The 16,256-nt window shown below is 44.5% G+C and overlaps 1 pseudogene; it reads right to left on the bottom strand.

Moving 5' to 3' along the window:
* Positions 1-12,549: 12,549 nt before the first annotated feature.
* LOC107157963 lies at positions 12,550-13,892 on the bottom strand (annotated as a pseudogene).
* Between the last annotated feature and the right edge of the window lie 2,364 nt (positions 13,893-16,256).

The raw sequence follows: 16,256 nt of genomic DNA, 5'->3' as shown, positions 1-16,256 counted from the left end.
AAAAAAAAAAAAAAAAAAAAAAAAAAAAATATATATATATATATATATATATATATATTAAGCTTAAACTTTACCAGTATGATATTTATATTTAGACATAAGTGATTAATTCATTTGTGATCACACTGAGTCAGATATTTATAATGCAAACTATATTTTTAGCACCCAGATAACAGCAATATATTACCAAGAATTTATTTGCTCACCAAAGTCTTTTATTAGCTTGCATATAATTAAAGCAATTTTTGGCATATGTATTGCTTCAACACAACTATTTACATTTTTTAGAACATATTTGTTTACTGAACCAGCAAATGCTATAATAAACTATCTTTACAGTCTTAGTCTTAATTGGAAGAAGAAAAATAGAAATTTTAATAAAGAAATTCTCTCTAAACACCCAGCCAAATAAAATATGTGCAACCAAGGTAATCAGCAAACCAGGCACTGTGGGGGACACCTGTGATCCTAGGGACTCAGGAGGCTGAGGCAGGAGGATGGCAAGTTCAAGACCAGCCTCGGTAACCTAGCAAGACACTGTTCAAAATAAAAAATGAAAGGGACGAGGCTCAGAGGTAGAGCCCTCTGGATTCAATCCCCAGTACCACATATACACACAAAAAGGTCATTCATGCTAGATTTAGAGAATTCTAATTTATAATGCATGTGTCATCAGTGATTGTTTCATAAACAACACGAGACCATAGTTTCCTGTCAATTATGAGCTGGTTGTGTTAAGATCCTAATCCTAAGTGATTTTTAAAAATCTGATTACCAACATGCATGCTAGATCTGACTGATCCTGTATTTAAAACTGTGGCGGAAAAAAAGCACATGACGCAAGAAGCCACTAGACCAGGCAAAATGGGAGACGAGCCAAGAGCAGCTCTGCTCACCAAGTACTCACCACGCAATCTACTTAGCTCTCTCACACTTCACCACCAGGTGTGCATCCCATTTTACAGATGAGGAAACTGAGCAGTGATGTTCTGGTCCATGGTAATAAGCAGGTTGGGGAAAGGGGCTGGTGTCGACTTGCTGGTTTCCTTGGTGCAGAGACTACCTCCAGGACCAATCTCAAGCTACCAAGGTAGCAACTACAGGCTTGCCAGCTCCTGAAAACTCAACAGCCCGCCGTGACTGGCCAATCAAGTCACTTGCCTACGCTCCTAGTACTGGGATCAGTCAAGGCAGGAGTTGGGATTTGAACTCAGGAACTCTGATCTCAGAACCACTGTTTTCAGGAAGGATAATCTGCGAGGGGAAGATGAGGGGACAGGCATGGGGCTCCCAGGGCTGCTTCTGAGCAAAAGCAGCTGGGGCAGTTTGCACCCGTGTTCGACTGCTCTGACTGGAGATTTCAGTAAGAAGAGGGAAGAAAAAGTCAATCTTATAGTGTACAGACACTTAAAGGAAGAAACATGGACAAATTTGACAGTTCTTAATTTTGAAACAAGGCTACATGTTTTGTTTTTGTTGTTTTAATTAAAATGCTGTGTTCAGAGAGATCCTTAGGTGGTGGGATGGGCAGCGGAGCTGCTGTCATTTGGAGGAGTCAACTCAAATTCCTTTAACCCCTGGGAAATGGGTCGCAATCAGAGATAGTAGTGTTGTGTGGGCCTGTGCCCAGGAGGTCAGTGTTCTTCTTGACTGGTCCTCATTCCTCTTCATTTCTGTCAGAGGCATTATGGAATACCTTGAAAAACATAAAAAGTATTGTTTTCTCCAAAGCAATTTACAAAATCCATGTGTTCTCTGCATTTTTATGTATTTTCCTCTACACAGTTTGTACCTCGGCACACAAAGGAAAAAAAGGGTGTAATTCCTTTTCTCTGAGTTCAGGGCAAAGACTGTCAACTCCATGGGCTGATGGGGGAAGTGTGGTCAGGGCTGTCCCCAGAGGGGGTTTTTTGGAATCAGTAGGGGCATCTAGGAGGGCAGGAGCCTCATTTCCAGGAGTCAGGGGGCAGGGTTGTCCAAATAGAGACCCAGGGTAGATTACAGTCTCACGAGACCTAAGGCTCAGCCACTTTAAGAAAAGGAAAACCAGATTATCAAATCAGGTGCAAGGGCTCCGCGTCAACTCTGAAGCTTCAGCTTCATTAGCTTCATGGGAAATGTGCCATTTCTACTAAGACCTGAAAAATAAGCGGGAGCTATCCAGCCAAAGAGCTGGAGGGACGGAGAGCAGGCAGAAGATGTGATTCATGGGGGACAGGAGGGTGACGGTTCTCAGCCTTCCAGAGGTCCGGGAGTCAGGAGGTGCAGCCAGATGGAAGAGGGCAGCGCCTGAGCAGGTGAGCAGGTGAGAAGGAAGAGCCAAAGGGCTTTGAAAACAGAGAGGGGAAGATGGTGGTCAGAGCTGGTTCCCTGGGACATTCCAGGCCCCCATCAGGGTGCAGAGACTCTCAAGTTTGCTGTGTGCTGTAATGCCGAGACTTTCCCTGTTTGACCATGGTCCCCAAAAAGAAATGCATTATATATCACAACTGAGAACCTACATAAGAGGTTCAGAATGCATCTGACCTTTACTATGTGCAGGGCCCGTGTTTTCTATTCTGTTCTCTCATTTGTTAACTGCCAAGCACGATGCACTACATTGCTTTCAAACACAGCAGTGGCTCCTGAACCGAAGTTCAGAAACTGCATCTGTATAATGAATGATTACGATAGCTGGATGCCTTTGAACTCCCCAGAAAAAAATCCCGTTCACATTGGAAGCAGTAGCGGTCACTGGAGAGTTTGCAGGGATGATGGAGGAGGGCTCTACTTCACCACAGCCTTATCAAGTTCCCCTGGATGTGTCTGCCCCACCAACTGAGGGTCCCCAGCCTCCTTCCCAGCAGGGCCAGGCCCCTTTCCTCCTTGTCTTTCCCTCCGAGGAACACATGCACCCCTTTCCATGTTTCCCACTGGCCAGCACAACTGGTGGCTTTCAGTGTAACATCCTGTCCACCTCTTACAACCTGCTAAGAAATTACGTATCTTAAATTTCCCCCTGTTCTTCCATGTATCTATTTTCCCTGCCCCACTGTGAGTGAGATTAGGGACTCCAGGTGCTCAACAAAGGTGCATCAATCCATGAATTCACTAATCAGTGACTTGGATGATCAAGGCCATTTTATAAAGTAAGGAAGAAAGGCTCACAGGGATGGAGGATGATGGATTTGCTGTTGAGCCAAGAACCCCCTTCCAAATGCAAGCCCAGGTGGGCAGGATTCACTCCAACCAAATGCACAAGTCAGTTCTTTCAATGCCCCTGAAGGGGCCCCAGAATGAGTCAGTGACAGAGAAAGAGTGAGCCTGGGTCTTACCACTGTGGAGGGGAATCAATGGTGAATGTGTCCACTATTTCAGACTGAGTTGGGGCAAAAGGGCCTTCAGAGAGTACTCACAAAAGACCCGTGTTCAGTTCCATTTGACACTCAAGGTCACTGGTGGCATCTCATCCATAAAATCATTTTCTTTATTCAATTTATGAGTGCTCTTGGTCCACTCCAAGTGTGTTGGCCCTTTTCAAATGAGACGCTGTATCTTGTGCCCGAATGGGAACGAGACAGTGAGAAGACTTAAGGGGGCATCGGTGGCTGACTTCCACAAACACGTTCTCAAAGACTTTCATTCATCGTACCAGATGCTTATAAATCCAAACGCGGGAAATATTGCAAAATTGTGATCTGAATTGTTGGTTTATGCTGGGAGCCATCTATGAGCCTTGGGTAAACTGAGAGATGTTGGAGCCATTAGGCAGGAAAAGCTGGTATCAGGAGCTCCCAGTAGGAATCCACTGGTTCAGGAACGCCTGATTCACGCGTGGCGCCCTGCTAGCTCATTGCTCAAGTTCTGGCTCAGCTCAGAGATGCAAGAACTGAAACAAGACTCTTCCCCCTGAAACCTTACCCCTGCCTTTCATGTACTCCCCCTTAAATAAAGAATCGGGGCCTTGTTCAGTTGTTCAGTTCCAACTCCTATCAGGACTGGAATATCTATCAAGTGCTCCACTTTAAATCTAATTTCTGGATCTGTCTTTATTTCTTACTGCTCATTTCAGAGTTTTTATTTTCCCAGGCAGCTCATACCTTCTGGGCAGGAACCTGCTCTGTCGGGGTGCTGACTGCCTTACTATAGGTTTAGGCCAACACACAGAATCCATTTTAGACTTTTTGTAATGCTAGGTCGTTTAGCAGACTGAGTCATTATAAAGAGGAAATGCCCAGTTCCTGCAGAGCACATAGCATCATACAGGTGTATTAAGAAGGGTTTGTAAGGAGAGAGAAAAACAACTCAGTGGAGTTCCTCATTTGACATTGGAGGGGCTGGGGATGCAGCTCAGCAGCATTTCCTTGCATGCTTGAGGCCTGGGTTCAATCCCCAACACGGAAAAAAAAAAATCAGTTCACATGGGTCAATTCCGTCTTCTCTCAAAGTATTTTCATCTTCTATTAACCTCATCTCAGATGACCACAGCGACCAAAAAGGGCCTCAGTGAGCTGGATCAAACATGGAAGTAACTGTCCTGCTCTGAATTCGTGAAAGTCCCAGAATTGTTCCCATAATGCCTTGTTCCCCACTCGAGCTCACACTATGGAAACTCACCACAATGGAGGTGTCAGACCTGGCAATCCCACTTCTAGGTATAACTAGAGAGAAATCCATGTGCACACTGTAGTGGGTGGAGGAGTAAATACTGCAAGACTGCTAGAGTGAAAACTCTGACACTTCGAAGGAGCAGCAGGCCCAAGGGTTACGACATAGACCCTGATGTGACAGGGGACCTAGGTTTGAATCCTAGTTTCCTACGCACCAGCTGTGTGACCTCACATGGGTTAGTTGGCTTCTCTGTGTCAGCTTTCTCATCTATAAATAAGGATAGTAACAATACCACCTGTCATACGGTGTCCAGTCCCAGGATTGCAAAGGCCAGGCATACTCTGTTCCCATCCCCGAGAAAGAGCTGGGAGGACTCCACAGGGAGGTCTTGGACTCTCTTACTCACACACTTCTCATTGGCAGCAGGCAGGGGAACAATGGAGGGCCGCTCTGGGCCTAGAAGCAGGGGAATCTATAGGGTGGGCTGCACGCCCACCACACAGGGGGGTTTCCAGGTGTTTTATGAGTACATTCTTACTTTACAACCCAGATCGTCTGCTTTGATCTTCACCTAAGGATTGGAGACCAGGGAAGTGGCCAGGGGCCCTCTCTATTCCCTCTGTTATCACATTCTTTAGAGCCCCGGCCACCTCCCACCCTGGCTGGTCTGTGGCTCACTAGGCCCTCTATTCTTCCCCCCTTCCCCCTGGAAGGCCTTCAGCACACGGACCCCCCACTTCTCTCCCTGTCTAGGGGTCTATGACCTTACTGCAACATCCCTCCTGCCTGACAGCACTCCCTTCACATCACTTTCTAGTTTCCAGAGCAAGCAGGTGACCTGGGCTTACACCTGCATAGAACAGGTGACCATCTCCTCCTATGCTCAGGAACTGTGGCTCAACCTGCCTCGTGGCCATGCCTCCTCCTGAGGCCTTGCTTGGCCACGTCCCTCATGTGGGCTAGCAGGGTGTCCTTGGACCACAGTGCTGCCTGTCACCTGGTGAGGTTTATGGGTTACCTGCCGATAGCCTCTGTGGTGAGCCCCCTGGCACAGGCCCCTGCTGCCTGGCAGATGGTCCAAGTGGTTTTTGTTTATTTGGGGGGTTCCCTGGCCTCCCTCCCTCCCTTCCTCCCTCCCTCCCTTCCTTCCTCCCTCCCTTCTTCCCTATCCAGGCAAGGTTTGCAGGTGCTACAATGAGCCTGAGCAGGCCTGTGCACACAGCCTCCTTCCCCTCGAGTCTGGCTGCGGTCCTCTGCCTTTGGAGAACCAAACCCTCATGAGCAGAAGGCCCTCAGCCTGGCCTTCTCCTCGGCTGTGGGCAGCATGGCCTTTTTCCTCCTAGGGGACACAGCACCTGGCCTGCACCTCCAGAAGCTCCCTTTTTCCTGGATTCCCACGGCATCTCCAAGGAATCAGGGAGACCTCAACGTCCTCCCTGAGGCCAGACCAAAAGAAAGGACCTCTGGGTGTGTCCATTCATGGGTAGGTCATTGATCTTCAGGAAGCAGGGGTTCACCCACCACCTGTTCATAAACATCATATAATAAATGTCAACAGCAGAATTGTCACTCTCACCAGCATCATTTGGTCTGTCTGCTCTGCAGAGGGCACTGTACTGTGTCCACCCAGGCTCTGTGTGAAATGATGGACATTTCATTGCTACCCATCCATTCTGGCCCCACACCTCTTCCTGCTCCCCCAGTTCGCAGGCTGCCAGCTCCTTCTTGCTTTTCTTTTTTTTCTCCAGTGCTGGGAGTTGAACCCAGGGCCTCACACATGCCAGGCAAGCACTCCACCACTAAAGCTGTATCCACAGCTGTCTTCTCCTTGCATTTTATTAGCCTGACCCAGACCAGGCTCAGTTCCTTCCAGTGAGGTCCAGAGACTGCTTCTCTGTGGCCCAGGAGGTTGCTCCCAAGTCTTTGTAGCTCCTCCCACAGAGGTGGCTTTTGTCTCATTGCACCACCCAAGGTTGTGCAGGGCCTGTGGGTAGAAATGACATCACCCACCTCTCAGCCAAGGTCTGCGCAACACTCCTGTGCTTCTGCCTCTGCCATTAGGACAAGTCTGAGCCACCACTTGTTGGGTTTCACGTGACTAAAACACTCAGGGTCACTTCAGTGGAACTGGGCTAATTGAGCTGCACGAAATAACCACACAAGAGCAGAAATACCTGTGATGGCTCTTCTGACCTTAAGGTCTACTGGAAGAGAGCGAGCGAGCGCGTGCTGACTCCTTTTATTGAGGAGAAGCCATTCAAATGAGGCAAGGGGTCAGGTTTCAGGGGGCTGAGTCCAGCTTCATGATGTCCACTGTCAGCAGGTTGGCCACACCCAAGGGCAGAGTAAGAGAAGGGGACACACAAAGGGCATTTCCATAGAACATTCTATCCCAAACAGGGCAAAGGGTGATATCACAAAGAAACAGGTGAGCATAGCTCCATCCATGGGGCTGTAGGAAGGCACACCCATGCACGAAGACACAGTCTCTGGCACCCTAGAAGACCGGGGCTATCCAGATCACAGCATGACCACCAGATGCCACACCAGTCAGCAGGGGAGTCAGACCCAGTCACGTTCTAGTTCGGCTTCCCACAACTACTTCCTCCTGCATAGGACACAGGACCAAAAATGAACACCGAGTTTGGAGTTCAGGTATGGTTTTTTTACACTGAGTAACTAATCCTGAACTTTCATTCCTTTAGCCTCACAGCTCATCTTTATTTATTTATTTTGGTACTGGGGATTGAACCCGGGTGTGCTTCACCACTGAGCTACATCCCTCTTTTTGATTTTTTTTTTTTTTTTTTAGTTTTGAGACGGGGTTTGCTAACTTGCTGAAGCTGGCCTTGAACTTGTGATCCTCTTGCTTCATCTCCCAAGCTGCTAGGAATACAGGTGTGTGCCACCACGCCCATCTCAAAGCTCATTTGTAAGCAGCTGCCAGTGCTAACTACTTTCACAAATAGCATAAGTTTGTTTGGTTTTTAATCTTGTGGTCATTCTTTTTCACATTCTACAGACAAGGAAATTGAGGCTTAGAGGAGTTAAATTAGCTCCTCTGACATCAGGATTAGGATTCCTTACCAGATCTTCTGATGTCATGAGAACCCTATTTCCACTACCTATGACCTTAGTAAGCTCAGGTGAGGTCACCCACTACTGTGTCTCTACAGAAGATTATCATAGGTTTTGTTCCCCAGCTTCTGTTTATCTGAAGAAAAAGGTTCTCACCTCATTGTGTCTAAGCCAGAAGAAAAAAAGTTTAGTAGTGTATAAAGCAGAATCTAGTCCTAATATCACACAGGAAATTCACCTAATACTTATTCCAACATGAACAGTGAAGCCTGTGCATAATAAGCTAGTTGGAATTGCCCTTTTATCTTTTAAGATCAAAATATATCCTGTTCTCTGACTTAGAATGGCTCTAAGATATTCTTGCTGAATTAATGTAACATCATTTTGAAATCCATCCTCTCTGCTAGCATTTGAAATTAATTTGCTCTGCAATCCAGTGCAAGACTTCTTTGCACACATTTTGGTCTAAAAGCTTTGAAGTAATTTTAATGATGTGTCTTGGGCAAATACAAGAATAATGTTGATTTTTTAACCTAAACAAAAGACAAAAATATGGGAGAAACTGGTTTTTCCTTTTCTTTGATCTCTTAAAAGCTAGGTTTCTAACACATCTCGAGGCACAGAAGGAACAGGAAGAACAAGATGAAAAATGAGAAGAAGAGGGGACATAAATCTGAATCACCCAAGTACAGAGCTATAGAACTCTGCAATCTGGGGAAGGTACACTGGTGAAGAATGCTTAAGAGAAATAACAGATGTTTAATAAATATTTTAGAAATAACAGTTCTAGATAACACAGTTAAGAGGAATCTTAGGGGACAGTCTTCTCAGAAGGCTTTCAGAGAAGCAAAAGTGGAAAAACTTGAAACCTCTCTAGAAAAGGGACTTGCTGTGTTCCCAGAGTTGCACTCTACGAGAAGAGACCAGATGCTTCTCAGGTGTCTTCAGACTTTCTCATTAGAGCCGTCTCTTTCATTTTTAAAGTTTTTGTTTATTATTATTATTATTATACCATGTGGAACGCTGCCGTCTGCCCACTGCAACCTGGAGAGCCCCTTCCATCCATATCACAGAGCAAGTCACTCCTGTGTGTTGGCCATTGCTGAGTGTTTGCTTCCCGGGCCACAGCTGTCCCCTTCCTTGACTCCTTTGGATTTATTTCTGTTCCTCCTAATTGCCCTCTTTGCTTCCAACATGTTTTACCTTGATTCCTTCTCACCCAGCTGCTGGTCATCCTCCACATCTGCTGCCATCTCCATCCTCTGTGAGGTGGAGGAGGCTTAGTGTGGCAGCCTTCACTGCAATCAGCCCTGAAGGCCTAACTAGTGGAAATCAGCCTTCATCCTACCTGCCCACTGCTACCGAGCCACAAGCATAGGACCGTGTGGCTTCCAATCAGACACAAGTGGACACTGTGTGCAGGATTTTCAAATGTGACCCATGTAGGAGAAAGTCCAAGAGCATCTCCTGGATGCAGGACAAGTGCGGGAGCCTACTGAACAGGTGGGGATAGCAGTGGTTTAGTTTATGCAGCAGTCATTGTTGGGGCTCTGAGCAACACTGGGTGGCCAGCTCACCACTAATGTTTTTGTTTAATTATAATTATAAATGTTTCTTGGTAAAAGGAAATTAAACCACCATGCTTGCAAACCTGCCAGTTGTTCATTTCAATGGGAACCCTGGTTGTGCAGACTATACAGCCACAAAGCCATGGAGGTGTCACCGTCCATGTGACAGTGGATCATAAATCCAATCAATTCCAAAGAAAACTAGCAGCTGCCCCTTCCCCCCCCATCTGCGTGTTCTTTGTGTACCTTCCCACCAGAAGGGTTGACCTTGGGGCTGCCAGGCACGCTGAGACACATGGCCAATGTTGAAGAGTGAGTGAATGAATGGATGCCATTAAATTGGGTACGTTTTTATGACAGGTCAACTTGGCCTTCCTGGTGCAGCCGTGCTCCCATGCTCTTCCTCCTTCAGCCCTCACCTCCCTCCAGCCTTCCTCCCCAGCCTCCCCTATCATACTTCTCAAACTCACTACCACTCTAGCCACTGGGATGCCCAGGGTTGAGGATCCTCCAGCCCATGAATGAGCATGCCTAGGATACTGGTAGAACGCCAGAAGAACTTCTAGGAACAGGGGCATTTTAGAGAACGTTGCAGAGTCCGACATGTCTCCTTTGTTGTCATCAAATCCAGTAGTGACGCCAGCTTCGACAGTCCCAGGCTGGCCAGGGCATACTCTCGTCCCAGGACCACCCTAATGCAGCAAGGCTCTGTGTGTGGCAGCCCTCCAGGATCAAGGCACCTCCACGTGGCTCTAGCGGGAACTGTAGACTGCCAGTGTTTCCTCTCTGCCAGTGAGGAGGGAAAGAGAACCTGGAGAAAACCAAGGAGTGACGTAGTCCTCTAACCAGGAAAAGGCATCGGACTCTCAGAAGAAAGAGCCTGAATTCTGCCATGAATCCAGAGATCGCAAAGAACTGTCCCCTCATCCCCAACTCTCTTCATAGGGAAGCTTCTCCCTGGGTCAGGTGATGCCCGAACAATTGGAGTCTGAGATGTAAAATTGAAGAATTACCGAATTAAGGTGTGTCCAAGTCTTTTTTGGTTGTTTCCCTTGTTGTAAAGCAGTCGTTACAATTAATTTCTTTTTCTGAGTCTTCGCGGTACTTTTTCGAGGGATTAAAGGAGCGTATACCTAATTCTAATCTGAAAGTGTTTGTACTCCTGTCTAGGGAAGAGAAGGAGTGTATCACGTACAGGCTTTACCTTCATGTTTTCTCCTTTAATATTCAAAACAACACACTGAAGGATATCCCATGAGTCTATTTCACAGATGAAGCATCTGAGACCTAAAGACACAAGGCACTTCCCTCGCTAAGGAAATAAGGGTGTTTGCCTTTATTTTGCCTAGATTTTGAACTCAGATTGGTTTAACAGAGCTGCAGAGAGCATTTGATTCTGTTTTTTTCTCTCACAGAGTTTTCTAAATTTTAAACTTTATAACATTAGACAGGGCCACAGTTGCCTTGGTAGCGTGTGGTCTTTCGTGCTACCATTTGGAACCTCTAAAATGTTTTCTCTTTGGACATCTCTAGTCCTATCTTTGATACTAAGAAATTTCCTACACGTGTTATAATTTTTTGTTTTGTTTTGTTTGTTTTGGCACTGGGGATTGAACTTAGGGGCACTCAGCCACTAAGTCACATCCCCAGGCTTATTTTGTATTTTATTAAAGACAGGGTCTTATTGAGTTGCTTAGTGACTTGCTTTTGCGGAACTGGCTTTGAACTTGCAATCCTCCTGTCTCTGCCTCCCAAACTGCTGGGATTACAGGCATGCACCATTGTACCCAGCTTGTAATAGTTTAAATAAATACGTGAGTGTGTGTGTGTGTGTACATATATGTAACATAAAATATATATATGAATAAGAAATGTTTGCATAATGGTTGCATATGGGCAGTGGATTGCTGAAGGGGCAAAATTAATACAAATCATTCTGTGTGAGGAGGAAGACAGAATCTCATCTTTTTAAAGGCAAAATGACTCAGTGTGGAAGTACAATACAACCGACATATTTTATAATTACTAAAATGTTATTTTCTCTTTGAGGACCAATAGACATACTCCTTTTCGTAAAAATGTACAATATGGATTTCCCAAAGGAAAACCCGAGTTGAGATCTATTTTGAGCTTACAACTGTTGCTAACTATCCTTTCCCAATCTTGTTTGCCACCTAATTTCTCCAAACCAATAATTAACAGGTGAAAAGAGGCAAGTTTTTTACTGCCACCTACTGTCAGAAAAAAATGGCCCGCTAAAATGCAATTAGGAATGACTTCATGGAGGTGCGATGGGGTGACTGACCACACGGCTGCAGGAAACCCCTGTTGACTTGAGTCTGCCTAGGCTCACATTTGCCTGGCTCCCCTCTCTCCTCACTCCTCATAGCCCTGATTCAGATGACGATGGTATAGTTGCTACTGGCTCTTCCTCGTCCTTACCCAGGCCCCAGTGGGACTTGTCTGCCGTCTTCCAACTCCCATTCTCCCCCTTCCCTGACTCAAAATAGCAAGGCACACACCATTTCCACGTCACTACTTCCTTTTGCTCCTCACCTCCAAGTCCTGTCCCTCGGCCCTCCCTGCTCCTCCATGGGATCACCCTGCCTCTGGAGGTGACAGCCCTGCACACACCCTGGCTTTCCTCCTGGGTTCTGGGTTATTCTCGCTGTCCCTTTTCATTTCCTCTCCTCACACCTAAATGTTGGGGTCTGAGTTCATCTTGGCTCTGCGCTCCATCCCCAGTGCTGCGAAAGCAAAAGATGTTTAGAGTTTTAAAAACTTCCTACGGAATTACATACACAAAACCATATGCGCTACATGTATTAAGTAAGCTATTTAAGGAATTTGGGGAGAGCAATTTTGATTTCGTGGATTGATGATAGAATTGGGATCTGTTGAAGAGAAGATCATCAGCAAGAATGACCCTCTTGTGGAGGAAACGGACAGGCTTTTGCAAGTGGCAGTACAGGAACAGGGACCTGTGGCGAGAGATGGGCAGCAGGAAACAATCCCTGGATCCCAGTTTCATCTCACACCTAATTATATTTTATTTTATTTTATTTATTTTGTGCATCTTTTAATTTATATATGTTTATTCACTTATATCAGTGAACATTTTTGTTGACACAAACCAATTTACATGAACTATGGTTTTTGAATACAGGAGCACATTCAAAGAAATCAAGTAAAACCCAAGTTCTTTTAAGTTTCCTGCTATGGAGATAAGAGTAACAGATACACTTATACAAAAAACATGTAAGTAACAGCATTTCAAAAAGGAATCTAAAAGAAAATGCAATACAAGCCTTTATTTTATAATATGTATAATTATATAATTTATTAAAATTAATTTAACAATATACAAAATATTAGCAGTAATTTTTAGGTTCAAAACCAGAAATGTTGAGATGGCAAAACTCTATGGAGATCTTTTCCATCAACAATCTGATCTAGCTCACTAGTTCAGGCTGAACATTGACTCTTTGAAGCACTTCTTCAGGCATGCAAAAAACAGGACTAACAGGTTTAATCTGTTCTTCCCCCAAAAGTGACAATCCAGCAATGCCAAATAATGTATGAAAAAGATCCACCATGTCTCCTGGTCTATCTGCAAACCCTCCAGTTTCTTCATCTTGACATGCCAAAATGAAAGCTTGCAGTTTCTTTCTGTCAATTCAATGAAGCCTTCCAATTATCTTTAGAGAAGCCAATACCCACCACAAATAGCACACATCTGGTAACTTCTCCGGCCTTCCATTGAGTTCTCGTGAAGGTAACTGTCGGTTCACAAAGCCACCGACCCAGTAAAACAGAACTTACTTGATGCAAATGACTAGTAATAGCCAGGAATCCTGTGCAACAATAGATCTGTCCAGCATGGGATTCAGAATCAGGTTGACAACCCAATCCACCATCAAAGTTCATACAGGATAAAACAAATTCGATTGCCTTTTCCACATTAATAGCATCAAGTTTCCCCAACAGAGCCAAAGTTGCCACCGCACAAAAGGAGAATCTTTTATCATTTCTCCCTATTTTACAAAAGTAGATTTTCATATCCCATGAAGCAGCTGGTCTCTCTGGTCTGCACTTGTGTTCAGCCCTTCTCTTTTTAGATTGGGCCCCTCTGTTTCGGTGTTCCTGAATGCTGATATAACTACAACAGGGTATGCTGGAACCTCCAGACCATTAACTCCAGTTAGACCAGTTGCTTACTGGGACCCCAAATGTCTCCAGCAAAAAAACCATCTTATTTCTGTAGATTTTGAACATATTCCACAACCTTACTTACATCAACAACATTAATACTATCATAAAGAGTAAGAATCTGGACAGCACTAAGGGTATACAAAAGATGAGGATCATGTCCATTGCTTGCACTGATTCCACCATACTCATATTGGCATGACTTAATAAACGTCAGAATTTCTTCTCTATTCATCTGATCAAGTTGTCCCATGAGATCCATTACTGTCAGAACCCAGGAGATGCCACTCATTCTCAAATACTCAGACATACAGTATTCATAATTTTCTTTCTTTGAGCCATAGGATGCAATATAATCTGCATGTTTCTCCAGTAAAAGGGTGACAGGTACATCAGACTTGATGATAACATCCTTCTGTGGTGTGCCCATGTCTGGGAGTGAAAAACTCACACCTAATTTTAAATGTTCCTCTCAGTCACTTGTTAGGCTAATTCCTTCCTAAAGTGTTCAGCATGCCAGTTGTGCCTTAGCTATGATTTGGGGGACATAGGGAGGCACTGTGTCCATGTGTGTGGCCCAGAGAAGTGGCATGAGCTGAGGGGGTTGGTGGGGAAGGCTGGGGCAGCTGTTGGGACCAGATGGGGTGAGCGAGGATCAGGGTGAAATGGGGGAAGCCAATGTTCCTGGGGCACCCAACAGTGAGCTAGGAGGGAAAAGCATTTGTGGAGTCCCCAGCAAAGGACAGGCTGCATTCATCACTGGAAAAGTAAAATATATATATCAAGAAGAAATAACTAGGGCTGGGGTTGTGGCTCAGTGGTAGACTGCTCGCCTGGCATGTATGAGGCACTGGGTTTGATCCTCAGCACCACATAAAAATAAAAGAAAGATATTGTGTCCACCTAAAACTAAAAAATAAATATTAAAAAAGTGGAGATTCTGGGATCTGTTCAATGCTAATCACCAGCAGCCCCCAGATTTATGATTATCTTTAATTCCAGGGCAGTTGGTGTGGACAAGTTATTTCCCAATAAATGAGCTGACTTCATTTGAGCTCAGGTACAAACTGATGCTAAAGGAACTGTTTTCAATAAACATTTATTGAGAACCCATTAGGTGGCTGTGGGGGTATCCCTAGGACTGTCAGGACTGTCCTCTGAATCTTCAAAGCATGGTGTCATGCAAGCAAGGAGCACAGGAGACAGGAGCACCAGCTCTGGGGAGTATGATGTATTGTCTTTGGGACAGGTTGAATTTGAGTGGGTCATCTAGGTGGAGGTGCCAGAGGATACCTGAGAATAAAAAGAAGAAGAAGAAGAGGAGGAGGAGGAGGAGGAGGAGGAGGAGGAGAAGGAGGAGGAAGAAGAAGAAATAATAACTAGGCCATATTAGTTAAATCTGGACAGAAAACTGGGGTGGGCTAAAGGAGGATCCCAACATTACATTTTAATTTACATTTTATTACATGTGTCTATTCTGATGAGTGTGCATTCATTTCACGCTACACATGAGGTTTAGGGGAAGCAGAATAATCACGAGCAACAGTGATGATAGCATCAGAACGAAGAGCACTGAGACAGAGTCACCCTCTTGGTTACAAATGTTAAACAGCCACAATCACTAGAGCGCTGCAGTGCTGAGGGAAGGATAGACTAATGCAAAGATGGAGTTCATAAAAAGTGTCACTGTGTTTAGAACTCTAAGTTAGTGACTTCATAAAGCAAGAGGTGGGGTGCAGTGGCCAATGCTTGTCAACCCAGGTACTCAGGAGGCTGAGGCAGGAGGGTCACAGGTTGAAAGCTGCTGGGGCAATTTAAGGAGACCCTATCTCAAAATTTAAAAAAAATAAAAAGGGCTGGAGGTGTAGTTCAGTGGCAGAGTGCCCCTGGCTTTTATCTCTAGTAGAGCAAAATCAAAGAAAATACTTAAGTAAAATAAAGATATAATGTGCCCAGGGCAATAGTTAGCTGTATAGAAAAATATATATATTTAACTAACTAAAAAAATAATATAAAATAAAACCTATTTAGAAGATTCTTGCAGCACACCATATTCCAAAATAATTTCCAAATGGATTGAAAAGTTTAAAAAACAAGAATATGGATCAGATGGGCTGGGGCTCAGTGGCAGAGCACTTGCCTAGTGTGTGTGAGGCACTGCATTTGATCCTTAGCACCGAATACAAAAAATAAATAAAATAAAGGCATGCTGTCCATCTACAACTAAAAAAAAAAAAAGTGTTTTGATCAGATGCCCTGGTCAGTAACTTCCAAAATCACGGAAAAATAAAATATCGATAATTTGAATTTATAAAAATGTTAAATGTTTTTGTGTTCTAAAAGTCATAAATCAAAAGAAAAACATTTTCAATAAAAGTAAAATATAAAAAGTTAATATGTAAAAAGCTCATCCAAGTGGTTAAAAAGCAAATACATGGATAATTCACAAAAGAATAGAAACAATTGAAAACCATAAAAATATTCCATAAAAAGATGTTCTGCCTTTTGAATCAGGAATTCTTTTTAGTTCTGGGGATGAAACCCAGGGCTTCAGATATACTAGACAAACACTATACTACTGAACCACATCCCAGCCCCGCAAGGCAACATTTTTAATGCCAGGGGAAGTGGAATAAGAGATGCATGTTCAAGGCAGCCACTTGCACTGGTGATAGGGCAGTGTGAACAGAGACCCCTAAAATGTATTTAAAAAGAAGATCCTATGGAATGCCAGGTAGTTTTGTGAGCAGAAGTGTCCATATTACTTGTTCTAGCAGAATTAAGGCAACAACCTCTACATCCAATGATAGG

The sequence above is a fragment of the Marmota marmota genome, unplaced genomic scaffold (assembly GCF_001458135.2).
Source record: "Marmota marmota marmota unplaced genomic scaffold, marMar, whole genome shotgun sequence".
Lineage (NCBI taxonomy): Eukaryota > Metazoa > Chordata > Mammalia > Rodentia > Sciuridae > Marmota > Marmota marmota.
Note: the sequence above shows the minus strand (reverse complement) of the source record. Positions and strands in the feature narration are given on the sequence as shown.